The sequence below is a fragment of the Apium graveolens genome, chromosome 4 (assembly GCF_009905375.1).
Source record: "Apium graveolens cultivar Ventura chromosome 4, ASM990537v1, whole genome shotgun sequence".
Lineage (NCBI taxonomy): Eukaryota > Viridiplantae > Streptophyta > Magnoliopsida > Apiales > Apiaceae > Apium > Apium graveolens.
Genome location: NC_133650.1, coordinates 50,008,548 through 50,028,255, shown reverse-complemented (window position 1 = coordinate 50,028,255; position 19,708 = coordinate 50,008,548).

Genomic DNA, 19,708 nt, shown 5'->3' with positions numbered 1-19,708 from the left:
TAGTTCATTTGATAGTCATACCGAAAGTCATACTAGCTCAACTGATTGTCTCACCGAAAGTCTTGCTAGTTCAAAAGGATTGTCATGCCAGCTCTATTCTATTCGGTTGATTATTTAAAGACAGAAGCAACCATTCAATAATACACATCCAGAACACAGAAGTCAAGAACAAAGCAGAAAAGAAAAACAAGCAGCAATATTTCATCTTTTCATCTGCATATTTCAAGATCATATTTCTAGTTTTTATTGTTAAATCCAAACCACTAGAAATCTTTATCTTGCTCTTGTGTAACAATCTAGCGGATCAAAATCCCTAGAACTTAATCTCAAATCGCGTTTAGCATTTGATTCTAATTATTGCAAAAATAGAAAAAGTTCATGTCGAATTTATTCTAAATTTGTGATAATTAATTTGAGATTAATTCCTTGTAATCGATACAGTTTTTGTAACACCTTTCAAGTTTAATAATATTTTTATTTAACTTGAATTTTGTTTCACATTTTTTATTCCGCATTAAATTCGATTATTTGGTATTGTTTGTATTCAACCCCCCTTCTACAAACACATTGGGACCTAACAAGGTGTTGTAGACAATTCTGGAGTTTGAGTAACATCTGGAAAATGTGTTGTTGATGGATTAATTGTTGTTGGAGCTTCTAAGTAGAGAACCTTAGGCACAACCAGGTTGTGAATATCAATTTCAGCACTTATGCCTGGGTCTACAGGAGATACAGTTTCATGTACAGGAGACACAGATGGTGTGTTTGCCTTATATGTAGCAGCTTCCTAAGTTGGGGACAATGAAGAGAGAGATGCAGTAGCTTCAGCAAATTCTGGTTCTTTTGAGATCAGAGATTCCTGATCTCCTTCCTTAGCTGCTACTTCCTCATCATCTGAAGCTGGCCTTTTAGCTCTCTGTTTCTTGTATCTCTTTGAAGGTGGGGATTCCTTGGGAGGTTCAGCAGAAGTCATTCTTCTAAGCCTTTTGAGAAGCTTAGATCCCCCAATTGCAGAATCCTTCGGAGAAGGGACCTTCTCAGCTTCTTTAACAACAGGTTCTGATGCAGAAACCCGTTCCTCACTGTCTGACTCATCTCTCAGAACAATCCTCCTTCTCTTCCGTGGTGTCTGAGAAACAGTCTTTGTCCTCTTGGGCTTGGAAGATGAAGGCTTCAGAGTAGGTGCTGAGGATGAAGGTTGAGCTGTCTGTGAAGGTGTGAGATAAGTTTTGAGATATGTTCTGAGAGAGGGTTGAGGTATAGATGTATGTGTGGTATGTTCTGATGTTAGGTGTGGTTTTTGGGATATGGTGGTAGGTTGAACATCAGGATAAATAGATCTATAGGTTTGAGGATCAGCATTTACCAGGATCTGTTTTACAGACTGAGGAATCTGTAAAGGTCTAACCACCGTTTTCTTAAGTTCAGCATTTACCAAGTCATTAAAAGCCCGTTTTGCAAGTTTAAAGGGTGGAAATAAAGAACTGGCTAGTGGAGGGTCATCAGCACAGCAAAAGGTATATATAAGCTGACAGAATCTAGCAAAGTAAACTACATTTCTATCCTCTGTCATCCTATCCCCAATAAAACCTAGCACAACACTTGCAAAATCAAAATGAGTTTGGTTAATAATAGCATACCCGATGTGCTGACTCATTATTGGAATGGCATCAAAGTTGGAACACTTATTATTGAAGGCTTTAGTGATGCAGTCGAAGAAAAAGCTCCATTCCTTTCTGATATGTGCTCGTTTCAACTGTCCAAGCTTAGCCAAACTCTCCTCATACCCCAAATTGGCCATGAGCTGCTGTAGTGCTGGTTCCTCCGGTGTTGAAAAAATGCAGCCTTCTGGTAAATGTAAAGCTTTACGAACTGTCCCAGGAGTTACCACATGTTCAACATCATTGACTTCAAAAACAATGCTGGGAGTACCAGTAGCACCACCATTATCAAAATGCCCAGTCCGCCAAAATGTTAGAACTTGTTGGCTTGAAAGGACAGTAGGCTGGGTCAATGCATACCCAATTTCACTGTGTGCAAGAAGATCTTGCACAAAATGCAACTCAGATGGAGCTTCAGCATGATTTAGGATTGCAGCATAGTTGTTGGGAACGAACTTTGCTCCATCTTTGATCAAATCCTTAGGTGCCATGAGAAAAAGTTAAGAATTAAGGTTGCCTGTAAAGTGTTTGATAAAATGTCTGTATGAAAAACAACGTCAGGAGATGAGAGACAGTAAAGGTAAAGAAAGAGAGATAAAGTGTAAAAGTAAATAAAAGATTATAGAATCTTCTCTCTCTCTTACTTATACATGGTTAAAAAAAATAATCTTTGGACACCTGTCATACATGCAACAATAATGAATAGTTAATGGGCACGGGAAAACAGTAATCATTACTTATCACGTGGGGTGTTTCAAGGAAAAAAACGTTCCACTTACCAAGTAATCCCATTAATTGAGGTAAGTCAGTTTTAATTTAAAATTTAAACTGTTCCCACTTATTTAATCATTTTCACTGCAAAACCAATATTCTGTTAAAATATTCAAGTGTGAGAATGACCAAAAAAAATCAAGTAAACAAGTACTGATATTTTAAAATCATAACTTAATTTATATTAATAATTAAAATGGTCATCAGAATATGGATATATCAGGATTTGAAAATGCAGTATAATGTAAAACATCTCAGAGATAAAATCTTGCAAAAATATGAAATTCCATTAATATATCAAGAGAATACATCCATGAAATTGAAATTTACATCAGAACATTACAAGATTGTCCTAAGCTACTAAACCTAACATCAACAGCTTTTGTCCTTGGCTAAGAAGCCGGACAAAGCTGACGATGAAGAAAAACAGGAAGAAGAAAACAATTTATTTCTTCTTCCGACTCTCTACAAAAAGAATAGCGAGTCGAATGATTCGCTCTTGTTGGCGGAGAGTTTCCAACCTTTCTTCTTCCAATCGCTCCAGATGGTAGTCCATGTAAAAGAACATGAGGTGTGTGAGAACCTCCTGGGGAACCGAGTCCCAAATCTCATCAGGAATGACCGTTACGTGCCATTCCTGCTTCTAGTCCTCACAGCTCAATTCCATATTGAAGGTCTCATAGTTTAAAAACATATTGTAGTTAACCATGATTGTGTTGGTATGAAGGAAAATAGAGTGAGTATGTGAGAAAAGAAATGATGTGTAGGATGATGTGAGGTGAGGGTTTATATAGGCAATAGAATGCCAGGAGACGCGAGGATAATTTAATGCATACAGGTAGAAATAATTCTACCTCGTCTCCCTAGATTGGGAAGAAGAAAAACAGTCATTGGAAAAGTAAAACAAGGTTTAATGCGCACAAGAAACAAGTAAAAATTACTGTGCATGTACGTGTTCCACTAACCCTAATTGTATTGACTGTTAATATCTTACCCGTTCATATTCTGATTTAAAATAAGACTGTTTCAGATTTTAACCATAAATAAGTCAAGTAGAGGATCAGAATTTAATATCAACACTTAGACTTATATCAGAACTCAACAGTCATCAGAACATGATTTATTAACTCAAAAAATGAATGCCTATCTCTGTGATTCTTCACACAAATTATGAGTTCGGTTCTTCAGAACTTATTAATCAGAACTTCCAACAGAACTTGTCCTCAGAACTTATGCAATCTGACACATAAACTGTTCATCTAAAACAACATTGAACGCCACAGTAATTTTCAGCATTCATATGGAGTGCAAGTGTGTGCATTAAGCAAAATATCAGACAAAGAGTAAAGTCTGATTCACTTCAGTACATCTTAGAAATAAGGCATAACTAAGAACTTTACTTAAAATCTGTCATTATTCTGAAGCCTACTATTGAATGAGTTTATGCATGAGTCCACCTCAACTGTTTTGTGCTTATTTTATGCATCATTTGAAATTCCAATTTACAGTGGCTTCTCAGTGTAAGTGAGTCACGACTGCTTATCAGAATTTATGCTTTTATCAGAGTATTTCTCCAGTAATCATAGAGTGTGAAAAGTCACCAAGAAAAAATAATTATTTGCTTTTCTGATGCATATCACTTAATACCAGCAATGCACTTGGGTCGTCCCTTCCACATGTTTTACTCTAGATCTCAAAGGAGTACCTGAATTTTGTTTCTTGTTTATTTTCCTTTTTTTAAGTGAGGTTTATTAGCACTTAGTACATTCAACAGATTTACTAACATCATAACTTAACAGATGAGAAGCATTATTCTAGTTTTGGACTTAGTAATAAGATAGACAAAGTAAGCTTGACTAAGCTCAATATCAGAATTTGCTTGTGTCAATAGATTTCCACATAAATAATTACTTCTAACGTGGGATCTCTAGTATATTAAAGACTATTAGGTCAGCATCTAGCATAGTTATCCTCATAGGATGGAATAGTCACATAAACAGACATATCATTATCAGAGTTTAGAAATTCACATCAGACAACAATCAGTACTTAAACAATTTTCAATCAAGCACAGAATACAAAGAGAGTAATTTCTGTAAATACTGATCATAAAGTCTGATGCATCAGAACAAGAGCTAAGCAGATTTAGAGAAAGAACCTGAAACCATTCAAAATTCATTTACCAATCTTGTAAAGGTAACTTCACATAGTGGTTTTGTGAAGATATCCGCTAGTTGTTGATCTGTTGGAACAAAGTGCAACTCCACTGTTCCTTCATCCACATGTTCCCTTATGAAGTGGTACCTTATGCTGATGTGCTTTGTCATTGAGTGTTGAACTGGATTACCTGTCATAGCAATTGCACTTTGATTATCACAGTAAATAGGGATTTTAAAATATGTTAACCCATAATCCAGTAACTGATTCTTCATCCAAAGAATCTGTGCACAACAGCTTCCTGTAGCAATGTACTCTGCTTCTATAGTTGATGTGGAAATTGACTTTTGTTTCTTGCTAAACCAAGAAACCAATCTTCCTCCAAGAAATTGGCAACTTCCACTTGCGCTTTTCCTGTCAATTTTGCAACCTGCAAAATCTGCATCTGAGTAACCTATTATTTTAAAATATGATTCTCTGGGATACCACAATCCCAGATCAACTATTCCTTTAAGATACTTGAAAATTCTTTTCACAGCTGTTAAGTGAGGTTCTCTTGGATCTGCTTGAAATCTTGCACAAAGACAGGTAGCATACATGATATCAGGTCTACTAGCAGTTAGATAGAGTAGAGGGCCAATCATACATCTATAATCAGTAATATCTACTGATTTACCAGTGTCCTTATCCAGTTTTGTTGTAGTGGCCATGGGAGTGGATACACTTGAATAATCTTGCATTCCAAATTTCTTCAGCAAATTTCTGGTGTACTTGGTTTGACAAATAAAAGTGCCTTATTCATTCTGCTTGACTTGAAGGCCCAGAAAATAGATAAGTTCCCCCATCATACTCATTTGATATCTTGACTGCATCAGTTTGGCAAACTTCTTGCAAAGTCTGTCATTTGTAGAACCAAAGATGATATCATCAACATATATCTGAACTAGAAGTAAGTCCTTTCCATGGTTGAGGTAGAACAGTGTTTTTCTATAGTTCCTCTGTTAAATCCACTTTCCAGAAGAAACTGAGCTAATGTCTCATACCATGCTCTTGGAGCTTGCTTAAGGCCATAAAGTGCTTTATCAAGCCTGTAGACATGATTAGGATATTTGGGATCTACAAAGCTTGGAGGTTGTTCAACATATACTTCCTCCTCCAATTCTCTATTGAGAAAAGCACTTTTCACATCCATTTGAAAGACAGTAAACTTTTTGTGAGCAACATAAGCCAAAAATATCCTTATGGCTTCCAATCTAGCAACTGGTGCAAATGTTTCATCATAATCAATTCCCTCATGTTGAGAGTATCCTTTTGCAACCAACCTTGCCTTATTTCTTGTAATTATGCCATCACTATCAGTTTTATTTCTGAATACCCACTTTGTACCAACAACAGATATGTTCTTTGGTCTTGGCACTAGGGTCCAGACTTTATTTCTTTCAAATTCATTTAACTCTTCCTGCATTGCTTGCACCCAATCAGCATTTTGAAGAGCTTCTTCCACTTTCTTTGTTTAGTCTGAGAAAGAAAAGAATTGTAAAGACATTCATTTGAAGTAGTTATTCTAGTTCTGACACCTGCATCAGGATTTCCAATTATTAAGTCAGGTGTATGTGATTTGGTCCACTTCCTTGCAGATGGAAGGTTTTCTCTAGAACTGGATGCTCCCCCATGATCCATGCTATCTTCATCAACATTTTCTGATGCTCCCCCTGAAACTATGCTCTCTGAGTTGGATTCTTCAGAATTTAAGTTTTCAGAATTATCAGAACTTGGCTTATCATAACTTGAAGAATTAGAACTTGAAGAGCCAGATGTATGTTCTGATGCTTCTTGCGATGTGGTTGTACCTTGAGTATGCTCCCTGTAACACCCCCAAATCCGGGGTCGGGGATTCGGGTTGTCACGAGTTCCATTTCCCTTAATAACACCCAATCTAAATATATAATCAACTACTCCGTACTGTAACCCCACAATATACACACATGCCACAAGTTATAGTCTCAGAGATGAATACCAAAAATAACACAAGTCATTTTATTCCACATAATAAGCCATTACACCTCAAGAAGGTTCTGAATAAATTACATTTCTTTGCCATTATTACAATTCATATTATACATAAGTCTGGTTCATCAATAGTTGAAAGCCTAGCCTAGTGGTAGTTCCTACCTCAGCTACAGCGACATCAACGCCTATAAGAAACTGTGGAACGTTTCCTATCCGCTCGCGAATTGGGAGCTTGGTCCTGTTCATCTTGTCTATCTGATGTTGTGTGATGAAAGAAGAAAGCAAGGGTGAGCAACAAGCCCACCAAAATAATATGTATACTGATTAACAATATATGAGCATTCTCGTAGTACTCATGAAAGTCTTGGTCAAAAGAAATGAACCAAGCTGATATCTTAACGCGACCAAGTCGCAAAATATTCAGTATATATACACATATATATATATACTTTTCACAATATTTGAAATCCTCTGACATGTATAACATCCACAGAGTTCCAGTTTATAACTGTATAAAAATATCGTTGCAAGGTGATCTCATATATCTAACCTTGTCTCAACATTTTTCTGAAAATCTTTGACATGCACAAGATAATCATTTACTAGATATAAGTTTAAAAGATAAATTTACAAGATACTCCAATATACTTATATCTTTTCCGAATACTACTTGAACTACCACCGTTCAATGTATAAATAGTTCATCCCATAGATTAAGCTACAAGACAAAACTTGTATAGAATCAATCTTTAAAATATCATCAAAATAAAATGAAGTTACGAGATACTTCATTTGATGCAAACATCATTTTGAAAACTCGACCCTGCCAACACTCAACAATCGCCCAACCGTAGCCTTTCTATCGAAGTGCTCTGGGTAGTGTTGCAGAAATATCCAATTGGATGATGAACTCATTACGGGAGTTTGCTGTGCCAGGAAGACCACTTACGATGATCAGTCGTAGTAGTGCAACCCCACCATTTTCTACATGTAGAGGAGAACCTGTCGAATTTACTTGTCAACCGAACACTGGACTCCTAAGGAATGGACTGTCAGCAGAACTTCCGGGCCATTTGGGCCAATAAAATAAGGCTGTGCCGGCGCTACTCGACCACTTATGCCACTTCTAGTTCAGATAAAATCCATGACTCTGAAATGTAAAGCTCGTCCCCCCTTTCCCAGGCGATGCCTGTTAATGGATTAACTTGTTCCAAGAATTTTACTTCCCGAGTGTTGGGTAAGTAATCAAAAACTCTTTTATCAAAATAGCAACCTTGTTGTGAATATGAAACACACCACAGAGCCGGATCCCTCGGGTTTTGAGCGAGTATTTAAATCCCCTTCGAAAGGAGGATCTTAAATATAAAAATGAGTTTTGGGATCCGCCCTAACCTTTTAAAATCATTTTGAAGACTCGAAAATATTTTTTTTAAGAATGTTTGGAGTGATGCTGATTTAATAAAATAAATCAGTCCCAATATATTAGAAAATATCTGAATATAATTATTTAAATAATATTCCCATAAAGAATAATCTTTATAAAAATAATTGAAGTAGAAGTTGTAAAACTTATACTTGAAATGAATATTAAATAACCAAAGATATACTTATACGAAAGTAATATCTTTATTTGAATAATCAAAAGTAAGTTTGATTATCGACACATTATTCTTTAATAAAATAAAGAATATTATTTAGTAAATAATCGGAGTCATAAGCCCTCGAATGAATATTCAAAATAATATTCATTAATAAAATAAACGGAGTCATAAGCCCTCGAATGAATATTCAAAATAATATTCATTAAATAAAGTAAGCGGAGTCATAAGTCCTCGAATGAATATTCAAAATAATATTTATTAAATAAAATAAAGTTATCGAATAAACCTTATTCGATTAATAGTTTTGAAAACTATATTAATATATATATATATATAAATATATATATATAATATACTCGGGAACATCGACTCCCGGTTTTAGAAAATGTTCACCTTTGGGTCCCCTATACTAAGGGTATACGCAACTACTGCTTATCTCTAGCATAGGTATTATGCAACTTATAAGCATTTGAATCAACAATATATATCAAGATTACGAAACAGACATGCAAATATACCATATCACATGCTCCAATATATCACAAGATTTGCTAATTAACCACCATGCATCTATCACAAGATAATGCATATACATATGTATACATCACAACAACAGTATAACGGGTAGAAAACTTGCCTGAGCGACTGGGGGTGATAAATGGCTTGGGATGAGTCTGGTAACCTATAAAAAACATATAAGTTGGAATTAAACCAAAGTCGCTTATGAATCTATAATATAACCAATTAGACCCTAACGTTCGCTTTTGCGCTTAACGATTCACTTGAGTCGCTCGAGTACCCTTGGCTCCACCATTTTTAATAAATTAACCATTAAGGGTTTTAAGGCGATTCTTTCGCGAGTGCCTTAACAACTGCCTAATACACTTTATATAAATGTTTCATAATCCAATTAGTCCTTTTAGGTCTTTAACCTAGGTTTCAAAGTAAAGCGAGGGGTAATGGTTCGTTCACGAAACGCCGTTACTTAAAACGGTCGTTTCTCCTAAACCGTACATCCGATTCAAACGAACCACATATCAAAACGAAGCTCGTAACATGAACTATCTAATCATGGAAATGGTCAAAACCTAACAGTGAGTTCACGGGTCCTGATTATTAAGAACTCACAATCAACATCCCAACCAAACTCCATCCATACTTCACCATAACAGCCCCAACAACTCAAAATTATCAATTTATACTATTCTCAAACATGAATTTAAACTATACTTAAGTTCATTAATCAATACTCCAAGAATTACAACTCCAAAACATCACAAAGCCAACTAACCTCTACATACATAACAATCAAGCCTCTCATGAACTATAACAACAAAACTAAACCTAATACTCAAGTAAAGTTAGGGTTTGGAGGGGTTATACCTTCCTTGGAGAGTAGAAAATCAAGTAATTAGCTTGGAATCACCCTTAAAAGTCCTTATCCAAGCTTAATCTAAACAAAAACTCAAGAACAAAAATTTTAGTTCTTGAAAAACACTATTCACCATCTTCTTCCATGATTTTTAGGAAGAGATTGTGAATGAATTAGAAGCTCAAACTTATAGGATAGCTATATCTAAGCATAAGGAGTCTTAGATAATTACCTTGCTATTTAACAAAGCTTGGAACTAGGATTTTGAATTTTCTTTCTTTGAAAAAGAAAAGGAGCCGAGAGCTTTTGATGAAGAAGATGAAATAGCTTTGTGTTTTTGGTGAAAATGAATTATTGGTTGACTTGGTGGATTTGTTTTGTTTTGATTAATTACCTTTTTAACCATGAAAAATTGTGTGGTTATTAATCAACCACACCTCCTTCCCTTATGTCATGCTTAGGTCATCATGTGATGTCACTCTCCCACACTTGTCCTTTTCTTGTTGGTTTGATGACATCATCATCCCTAACCTCCTTGATTAACTCTTAATTGCTTGCCTAATGACCGCTGATATGTTATACGGTTCGCTTAACTTTCGTTCTCGTTTATCGTTTGAGGGATCATACCCGGGATCTTATTACTTGGGTTCCCTTAACCTTTCTCAATACATTATATTCCTTTTATGATCCTCTCTTAAAATCCTTGAATTTAAATCCTTTTTATCCTGTTACCTTATACTCAATTCTTTCGGTATCTGGTGGATTTTCGGGAAAAATCAAAGTGTTCGGATTTGGATTCTGACGATCTTTACATACACTTATATATCATATAGAGTGCTAATAAGATCTCAGAATAACAATAAAAGAACCCCTACATAGTGTGGCATGAAAAGTTTTCTTATTCAGCATAATCAGCAAAACACTATTCATAAGGGTTTCAAAAAAATTCCAAAAATTGGGGTTATTACAGTCTCCCCTCCTTAAAAGGATTCCGTCCCGGAATCAGATAGAAAATGAATAGGAATACTCTCTTAGCATTGCACTTTCTAACTCTCGAGTATATTTTCCCACATTGTGGTCCTACCACCAAACTCTGCCTAGTTTGATAACCCTTCTCCTAAGCACTTGTCCCTTTTTCAGTCTATAACCCTTTCTGGTTGCTCCATATAGGTTACGTCTGGTTGCATGTCTAGGCGCTCATATGCCCCTATTTATCTGGCATCCGAATTACACTTCCTTAACATTGATACGTGAAACACGTTATGACTTGCTACATTTTCGGGGGTAGGGCTAGCTCATATGCTATCTTCCCAATACGTCTTAATATATCCAAGGGTCCAACAATTCGTGGACTTAAACTTTCCTTTCTTTCCAACCCTCATCAATTCCTTTTTAAGGGAATACTTTTAACAATACAAGGTTCCCTCCTTCATACTCTTTGTCCTTTCATTTGTCAAATAAGCATACTTCTTATGTCCATCTTGGGCTACTCCCAGCCGTCCTCTGATTAGATCTATTATATTCTTGGTCCTTTGGACCACTGCTGGTCCGAGCATCTTGCACTCTACTACTTCATCCTAATATAAGGGAGATCGACATTGTCTTCCCTCAAAGATCTCATAAGACGACATCTCGATACCTGACATACGATCTATTATCGTGAGAAAACTCATCCGCGTCAAGTGATCATTCCAAATTCTTCCAAGTCTATTGCACAGACTCTTATTATAGCTTTTAGCATTAGAGCTTTTGCTTCTCAATACCCATTCATTTCCTGTTCGTAATCGCTACTACCTTCCGTTCCTAATATTATACTGGTTACACCTTTGCTCATTAGCATTCTATAACCTTTTAATAATCGCGTCAACCTTAGTATCACGAACGCGTTAGAATCGGAATACCACCATACTTAGTACCACTTCCTCTCTAGCTGTCTCCATCTTCGAAAGCTTGGTCCTTCATATAGAAGTAAAAGAATTTATTAAGAGATCACTATGATCATGAACACTTGTTACATTGCATAGTTAGTACAGAAGGTGGCCAGCCTTTAGTACTTGACAAGCAATTAAACAATAGATGGTATCCTACTCGGCTTCTATCACACAGATAGATAGTCTTTCGGCAATACCTCCCCTTCTGGAAGGGTTGTTCTTCTCAGTTTATATGAAATGAAAAGAAGAGAAAAGAACGAATTGAAGAGAATTGTATATATGAAAAAAAATACTGCCACAAAATATCTGGCTTGAAACCTACCTTTGAACTATAGAGGTTTGTCATAGGAGAACAAAACATATGTATATATATATCAACATCAAGTATTATCGCATCGCATTTTGCATGCTTAAATATTTTTGCTATTCCGTCCATCATTCTATGGACCCATGCTCTTCCTCGAGCTTATACACAATCACCTTTGAAACTCCCTCGACATCGAGAATCGAATCTGGGATCTCATTTTATACATCATCGTTACTAGAATTCTATGCTTGCACCGCAACCTTCCTCGTATAGTAATACGACTCTCTATTAATAAGAAGGAATAAGTATTCAATAGGTAGATAATCTACTTAATTAGTTTATCAATGATAACTTATACATCACCACAACCCGATTAGTGGTACTTAATCTCAACATCCATTCCAATACAACTCTCACGGTTGTAATTAATCGGCTCATTACCCGCAGAATCATTCCTGCACTACTAGGGTCCACCGTTGACCTACTGTAGTCATTCATTTTCCATGAAGTCTTAATAGCTAACCATACGGAGTCCATACATCTCGTATCGAATTCTTCTAAGGAGGTAACATGATCACCGTTCATGATTCATAAAGAACACTCCTGAACTTGACGTACATATGACATAAAGCAGATAAAATTGCAGAAGAGTTTCAATCAAAGCAACGATAGCAGGTTAATACCATTCTTAATCATATACCTTAAATAGAAGACTTAACTCAAAGGTTCGTGTAGTCCTTTTTGAAATATGGTCCTGGATTATTCTCAGGATAGTTCCTTCTAAGATAGATAGCCCGCTCATGGCGATTATACGAATTAAACCTTTACCAAACTACTATTACGGTTGGGTATTGCACAGTCATCAGAAGGAATGTCAATCTTCAAAACCATAATACAACCTTCACCGCTTTAACCATTATTACTATATTCCTCTGGCACGAGCGCCGATAATTGTCCTCTTACACTTAAAGTGTTGGCCACCTCTTTGGCCTTTCCTGATAGTAAAATTTCCTTACAATCAATGTCCTTTTAACCACCTCCAACTAAATTTTCTACCTCACTTCAATCACTACTTGTGTGAAGATGTTTTCCTTAAAATCTGATGAGTAAAAAAAATATCACCATTTTTCCATAAGTTATTGCCTCAGTCTTTAGAGGTTAATCACTGTCACGACTGACTCTCAATCATACTTAGAACATCTTTTATCTTAGGCCCTAATTGCCCTGAACAATTTCAACCTTTACTGGTTCGATCCATACTTTCTCGTGGTTTAACATGTGCCCCACTTGGCATCATTATAATTACGTCATATTTCCTTTATCAACATTTTTACTCTTGAGAATTTTGAATATTACCTTTCTCCTTGTAAAACCTCTAAGGTTATCCTTGAATCGTTCCTCCTGTATTCCCTAGATACAGGGCATATCAAGATACCATTTATTAATACCAGAATCATTGTCTATATACTTCTGAAAAATTTCTATACTGATCTTTAAAGGTTGTTGCTACCTTGATCCTTTCCAATTCATACTGTCAAAACTCATGCTGTCCCTATTAAGGGTGAAATGCCAACCTTTATGCATTCCCCTAGGATTCGTCTCAAGTTATCGAAGTTATATCCGTAATCCCACCTTTAAAAAGGTACTTGCATCCTTCCATGGATAAATCAAGTCATATATCCTTGATAGATTATCTTATTCATCATTCCCACCTCGATAGTCTATACCTAATTTCATAATAGCATCTTTATTCAAATTGAGGTCAATCCATATGGCCTCCAAAAGATAACAATGGTCATCCGCTTTTCGTTCCTGATTTGGTAATGATAACATGGATGTTCTGGAAGATATTGGTCGTGTTCAACGTGAACATCTTCTTAATAAATCCTCATTTTCTTTTGTTGTTTATCTCAACAGTCATCTCAATGTTGGGATATCTTTCATACCTGGAGTCTCCCTTTCTGGGTATCATGCCACCGGTCTTACACTTCACATTCTTGAAGGTCACTTCCTTCATCCAATTTTCCTAATTTCTTACTTTCTTGTCTCCTCAGTCTATCTGTGTCTCATTATTTATCCTTCGAACTATCTCAAGGTTTCCTCGAATCCTCCCAACTTACAGGGGATAAAATATATGTATCTCTTATTCCTTCAATCATCAACTTTAACTCATGGTGTATCACCCTCATCCTGATGATTACATACTTTTCTATTTCTATTGCTACGAGTCTTTAGGGTTTCCTCATACCCAACTCCCTTATCATTCCTCAAACTCTATTGCCTTTATATTCCTTTCCACTTCAGTTTCTTTTTATTTTCCTTTCTCTTATCATTATTTCATGAACCCACTAATCATTGACTTCAGACATCACATCGTTCTGGGATTCTTGTCATCAGAACGAATCTTGACAACTTTTACAACTTAGCTTCATATTTCATCATACTCGTCCGCCTTTGTTCTGGCTCTAAAGCTTTTACACTCTCTCCATAACCTTGGGAATTACTTTCCCGAAAACAATTGACTGAACTTTAATCAGTTTATTATAATCTCTTGCTCTGTGCCTTCTTTGGCCTTTCACCAGCGGGTGGCCTCTTTCTTAGGAGGGTAAGTGACAAAAACAGTCTTTTGTGATTCGTCAATCATTTAGAATCTCAAATGATTCCTATATTTCCTTTAGCCAGGCTCTTGCCTCGACTGGGTCAACCTGTTCCTTGGAACTCTGAGAGCTTTGCGACTTAAAGGTCATGAAAGAATTTCCTACACCATTGTTTCCTCAAGGTGGTGGTTGGGGATAATAGTCTAAGTTCTTTTTAGACAGGTCCATGAATTGTCGTATAGGAGTACCGTCTCGGGTCTCCTTTCCTTACTCGACTTTATGTTTCCTTAGTATGAAATGTTTCATCCTTCTCCCATACTTGGGGTTATCTTATACATTAAAATCCTCATTTTCCACTCCATTATGTTATGGGTTCCTTCTATCTTGATGGCGACCTCCCTGACTATCACGTTCAGGGTTTGCTCTAAATCTTATTCCTCAAACTAGCTTTTATCTAAGATTTCATCTTTAAGCTCTTGAACATTTAGAACCCATATTCTGTAGGAATACCTCATTATTCCCTTATCATCTTTCTCGGTATTAATCTTTTATCTAATTATTGGCTCTCTGCCTTCATTCATCACTTTTTCTGGCAAAATATGTTCTTTTTCGATAATTCGGACTGTATTGCAATCTCAAACATCTTTTCGGTACCGGCTCCAGTTACCTTCACTTCTATTTTCATTTTCTCAAAATCTCTCATAAACTCTCCCAAAGACATTATCATCTTGAGTTTCTCCTTTTTTTACTAAGGGCATCAGCCACCACATTGGCTTTCCCCATATGATAAAGAATCTCCCAATCAATATTCTTGATTAGCTCTAACCACCTCCTCTGGCGTATGTTGAGCTCTTTCTACGTGAAAATGCACTAGAGCACTTATGGATTGTGTAAATCTCGCACTTCTCTCCATACAAGTAGTGCCTCAAATTTTTAGGGCAAAACTATTGCCACGAGCCCAAGCTCATGGCTGGGGATATCGAATTTTATATTCCCTTAATTGTCTTGACGCGTACACGATTACCTTGATGTGCTGTATAAGAAGCACCTTAATTCTTTATGCGAAGCGTCACTACAGATCACAAAATCTTCTTTTCCATCCGGCAATGCCACCATAGGGGCCGTCACCAATCTTTGCTTCAGTTCTTAAAAGCTGTTCTCGCATTTCTCTATCCATTCGAACTTCTCAGTTTTATGAGTAAGCCGCGTTAAAGGGGCTACTATCTTTAAAAACTTGAACGAACCTCTGGTAGTGACTGGCCAATCCTACCTCTGGTAGTTGCCCTAACCATGGTCATCAATTCCTCGGTGGTCCTTTATTCATTCTTGTCAGGATCCTTCACAGGATCCTTCTCAGCGATAATCCCTTAGAGGACAACATCCTCAACCGCTACATCCTCAATATGAACATCATCCGGTCCCGTGTTAGGACGCTCTATCGGGTCCACAATCTGATCTCCAATAACTAATAAAATATCATCGCGTTGTTGCTCCTCAACCTCAGGGTTCGGAGTCCCGCTACCATATACGGTAACAAACTACGCTCATATCACGATATTTATAAGGGTTCCCATAAGGGTTTTAACTGTCAGTACTACGTTAGGTAGCCCGACTATGAACTTGGCAAGAGTTCTTATTATCTTAATAAACTTATTATCTTAACGTCACATCATCTTTGAGGTTTATAACGCTTAGCTCTGATACCATTCCTGTAACACCCCCAAATCAGGGGTCGGGGATTCGGGTTATCACGAGTTCCATTTCCCTTAATAACACCCAATTAAAATAAACAATCAACTACTCCGTACTGTAACCCCACAATATACACACACGCCACAAGTTATAGTCTCAGAGATGAATACCAAAAATAACACAAGTCATTTTATTCCACATAATAAGCCATTACACCTCAAGAAGGTTCTGAATAAATTACATTTCTTTGCCATTATTACAATTCATATTATACATAAGTCTGGTTCATCAATAGTTGAAAGCCTAGCCTATTGGTAGTTCCTACCTCAGCTACAGCGACATCAACGCCTATAGGAAACTGCGGAACGTTTCCTATCCGCTCGCGAATTGGGAGCTTGGTCCTGTTCATCTTGTCTATCTGATGTTGTGTGATGAAAGAAGAAAGCAAGGGTGAGCAACAAGCCCACCAAAATAATATGTATACTGATTAACAATATATGAGCATTCTCATAGTACTCATGAAAGTCTTGGTCAAAAGAAATGAACTAAGCTGATATCTTAACGCGACCAAGTCGCAAAATATTCAGTATATATATATATATACATATATATATATACTTTTCACAATATTTGAAATCCTCTGACATGTATAACATCCACAGAGTTCCAGTTTATAACTGTATAAAAATATCGTTCCAAGGTGATCTCATATATCTAACCTTGTCTCAACGTTTTTCTGAAAATCTTTGACATGCACAAGATAATCATTTACTAGATATAAGTTTAAAAGATGAAGTTACAAGATACTCCAATATACTTATATCTTTTCCGAATACTACTTGAACTACCACCGTTCAATGTATAAATAGTTCATCCCATAGATTAAGCTACAAGACAAAACTTGTATAGAATCAATCTTTAAAATATCATCAAAATAAAATGAAGTTACGAGATACTTTATTTGATGCAATCATCATTTTGAAAACTCGACCCTGCCAACACTCAACAATCGCCCAACCGTAGCCTTTCTATCGAAGTGCTCTGGGTAGTGTTGCAGAAATATCCAATTGGATGATGAACTCATTACGGGAGTTTGCCGTGCCAGGAAGACCACTTACGATGATCAGTCGTAGTAGTGCAACCCCACCATTTTCTACATGTAGAGGAGAACCTGTCGGATTTACTTGTCAACCGAACACTAGACTCCTAAGGAATGGACCGTCTTAGCGGAACTTCCGGACCATTTGGGCCAATAAGATAAGGCTGGGCCAGCGCTACTCGACCACTTACGCCACTCCTAGTTCAGATGAAATCCATAACTCTGAAACGTAAAGCTCGTCCCCCCTTTCCCCAAGTAGAAACTTGTTGATATGGCTCCACCAAGAAGTCGTATCTAGTTGGAAAGGAAAACTCACCGATATTTCCCAGGCGATGCCTGTTAATGGATTAGCTTGTTCCAAGAATTTTACTTCCCGAGTGTTGGATAAGTAATCAAAAACTCTTTTATCAAAATAGCAACCTTGTTGCGAATATGAAACACACCACAGAACCGGATCCTCAGGTATTGAGCGATATTTAAATCCCCTTTGAAAGGAGGATCTTAAATATAAAAATGCGTTTTGGGATCCGCCCTAACCCTTTAAAATCATTTTTAAGACTCGAAAACTTTTTTTAAGAATGTTTGGAGTGATGTTGATTTAATAAAATAAATTAGTCCCAATATATTAGAAAATATCTGAATATTATTATTTAAATAATATTCCCATAAAGAATAATCTTTATAAAAATAATTGAAGTAGAAGTTGTAAAACTTATACTTGAAATGAATATTAAATAACCAAAGATATACTTATACGAAAGTAATATCTTTATTTGAATAATCAAAAGTAAGTTTGATTATCGACACATTATTCTTTAATAAAATAAAGAATATTATTTAGTAAATAATCGGAGTCATAAGCCCTCGAATGAATATTCAAAATAATATTCATTAATAAAATAAACGGAGTCATAAGCCCTCGAATGAATATTCAAAATAATATTCATTAAATAAAGTAAGCGGAGTCATAAGTCCTCGAATGAATATTCAAAATAATATTCATTAAATAAAATAAAGTTATCGAATAAACCTTATTCGATTAATAGTTTTGAAAACTATATAAATATATATATATATATATAAATATATATATAATATACTCGGGAACATCGACTCCCGGTTTTAGAAAATGTTCACCTTTGGGTCCCCTATACTAAGGGTATACGCAACTACTGCTTATCTCTAGCATAGGTATTATGCAACTTATAAGCATTTGAATCAACAATATATATCAAGATTACGAAACAGACATGCATATATACCATATCACATGCTCCAATATATCGCAAGATTTGCTAATTAACCACCATGCATCTATCACAAGATAATGCATATACATATGTATACATCACAACAACAGTATAACGGGTAGAAAACTTGCCTGAGCAACTGGGGATGATAAATGGCTTGGGACGAGTCTGGTAACCTATAAACAACATATAAGTTGAAATTAAATCAAAGTCGCTTATGAATCTATACTATAACCAATTAGACCCTAACGTTCGCTTTTGCGCTTAACGATTCACTTAAGTCGCTCGAGTACCCTCGGCTCCACCATTTTTAATAATTAACCATTAAGGGTTTTAAGGCAATTCTTTCGCGAGTGCCTTACCAACTGCCTAATACACTTTATATAAATGTTTCATATTCCAATTAGTCCTTTTAGGTCTTTAACCTAGGTTTCAAAGTAAAGTGAGGGGTAATGGTTCGTTCGCGAAATGTCGTTACTTAAAACGGTCGTTTCTCCTAAACGTACATCGGATTCAAACGAACCACATATAAAAACGAAGCTCGTAACATGAACTATATAATCATGGCAATGGTCAAAATCTAACAGGGAGTTCTCGGGTCCTAATGTTAAGAGCAAAAACAGTCTAAAGTAAATCGGACATTACGATGGCTATGTTTACGCGATTACCAATTTTATTCTACTCCAAACCAACCCACAATCAACATCCCAACCAAACTCCATCCATACTTCACCATAACAGGCCCAACAACTCAAAATTATCAATTTATACTATTCTCAAACATGAATTTAAACTATACTTAAGTTCATTAATCAATACTCCAAGAATTACAACTCCAAAACATCACAAAGCCAACTAACCTCTACATACACAACAATCAAGCCTCTCATGAACTATAACAACAAAACTAAACCTAATACTCAAGTAAAGTTAGGGTTTGGAGGGGTTACACCTTCCTTGGAGAGTGGAGAATCAAGTAATTAGCTTGGAATCACCCTTAAAAATCCTTATCCAAGCTTAATCTAAACAAAAACTCAAGAACAAAAATTTTAGTTCTTGAAAAACACTATTCACCATCTTCTTCCATGATTTTTAGGAAGAGATTGTGAATGAATTAGAAGCTCAAACTTATAGGATAGCTATATCTAAGCATAAGGAGTCTTAGATAATTACCTTGCTATTTAACAAAGCTTGGAACTAGGATTTTGAATTTTCTTTCTTTGAAAAAGAAAAGGAGCCGAGAGCTTTTGATGAAGAAGA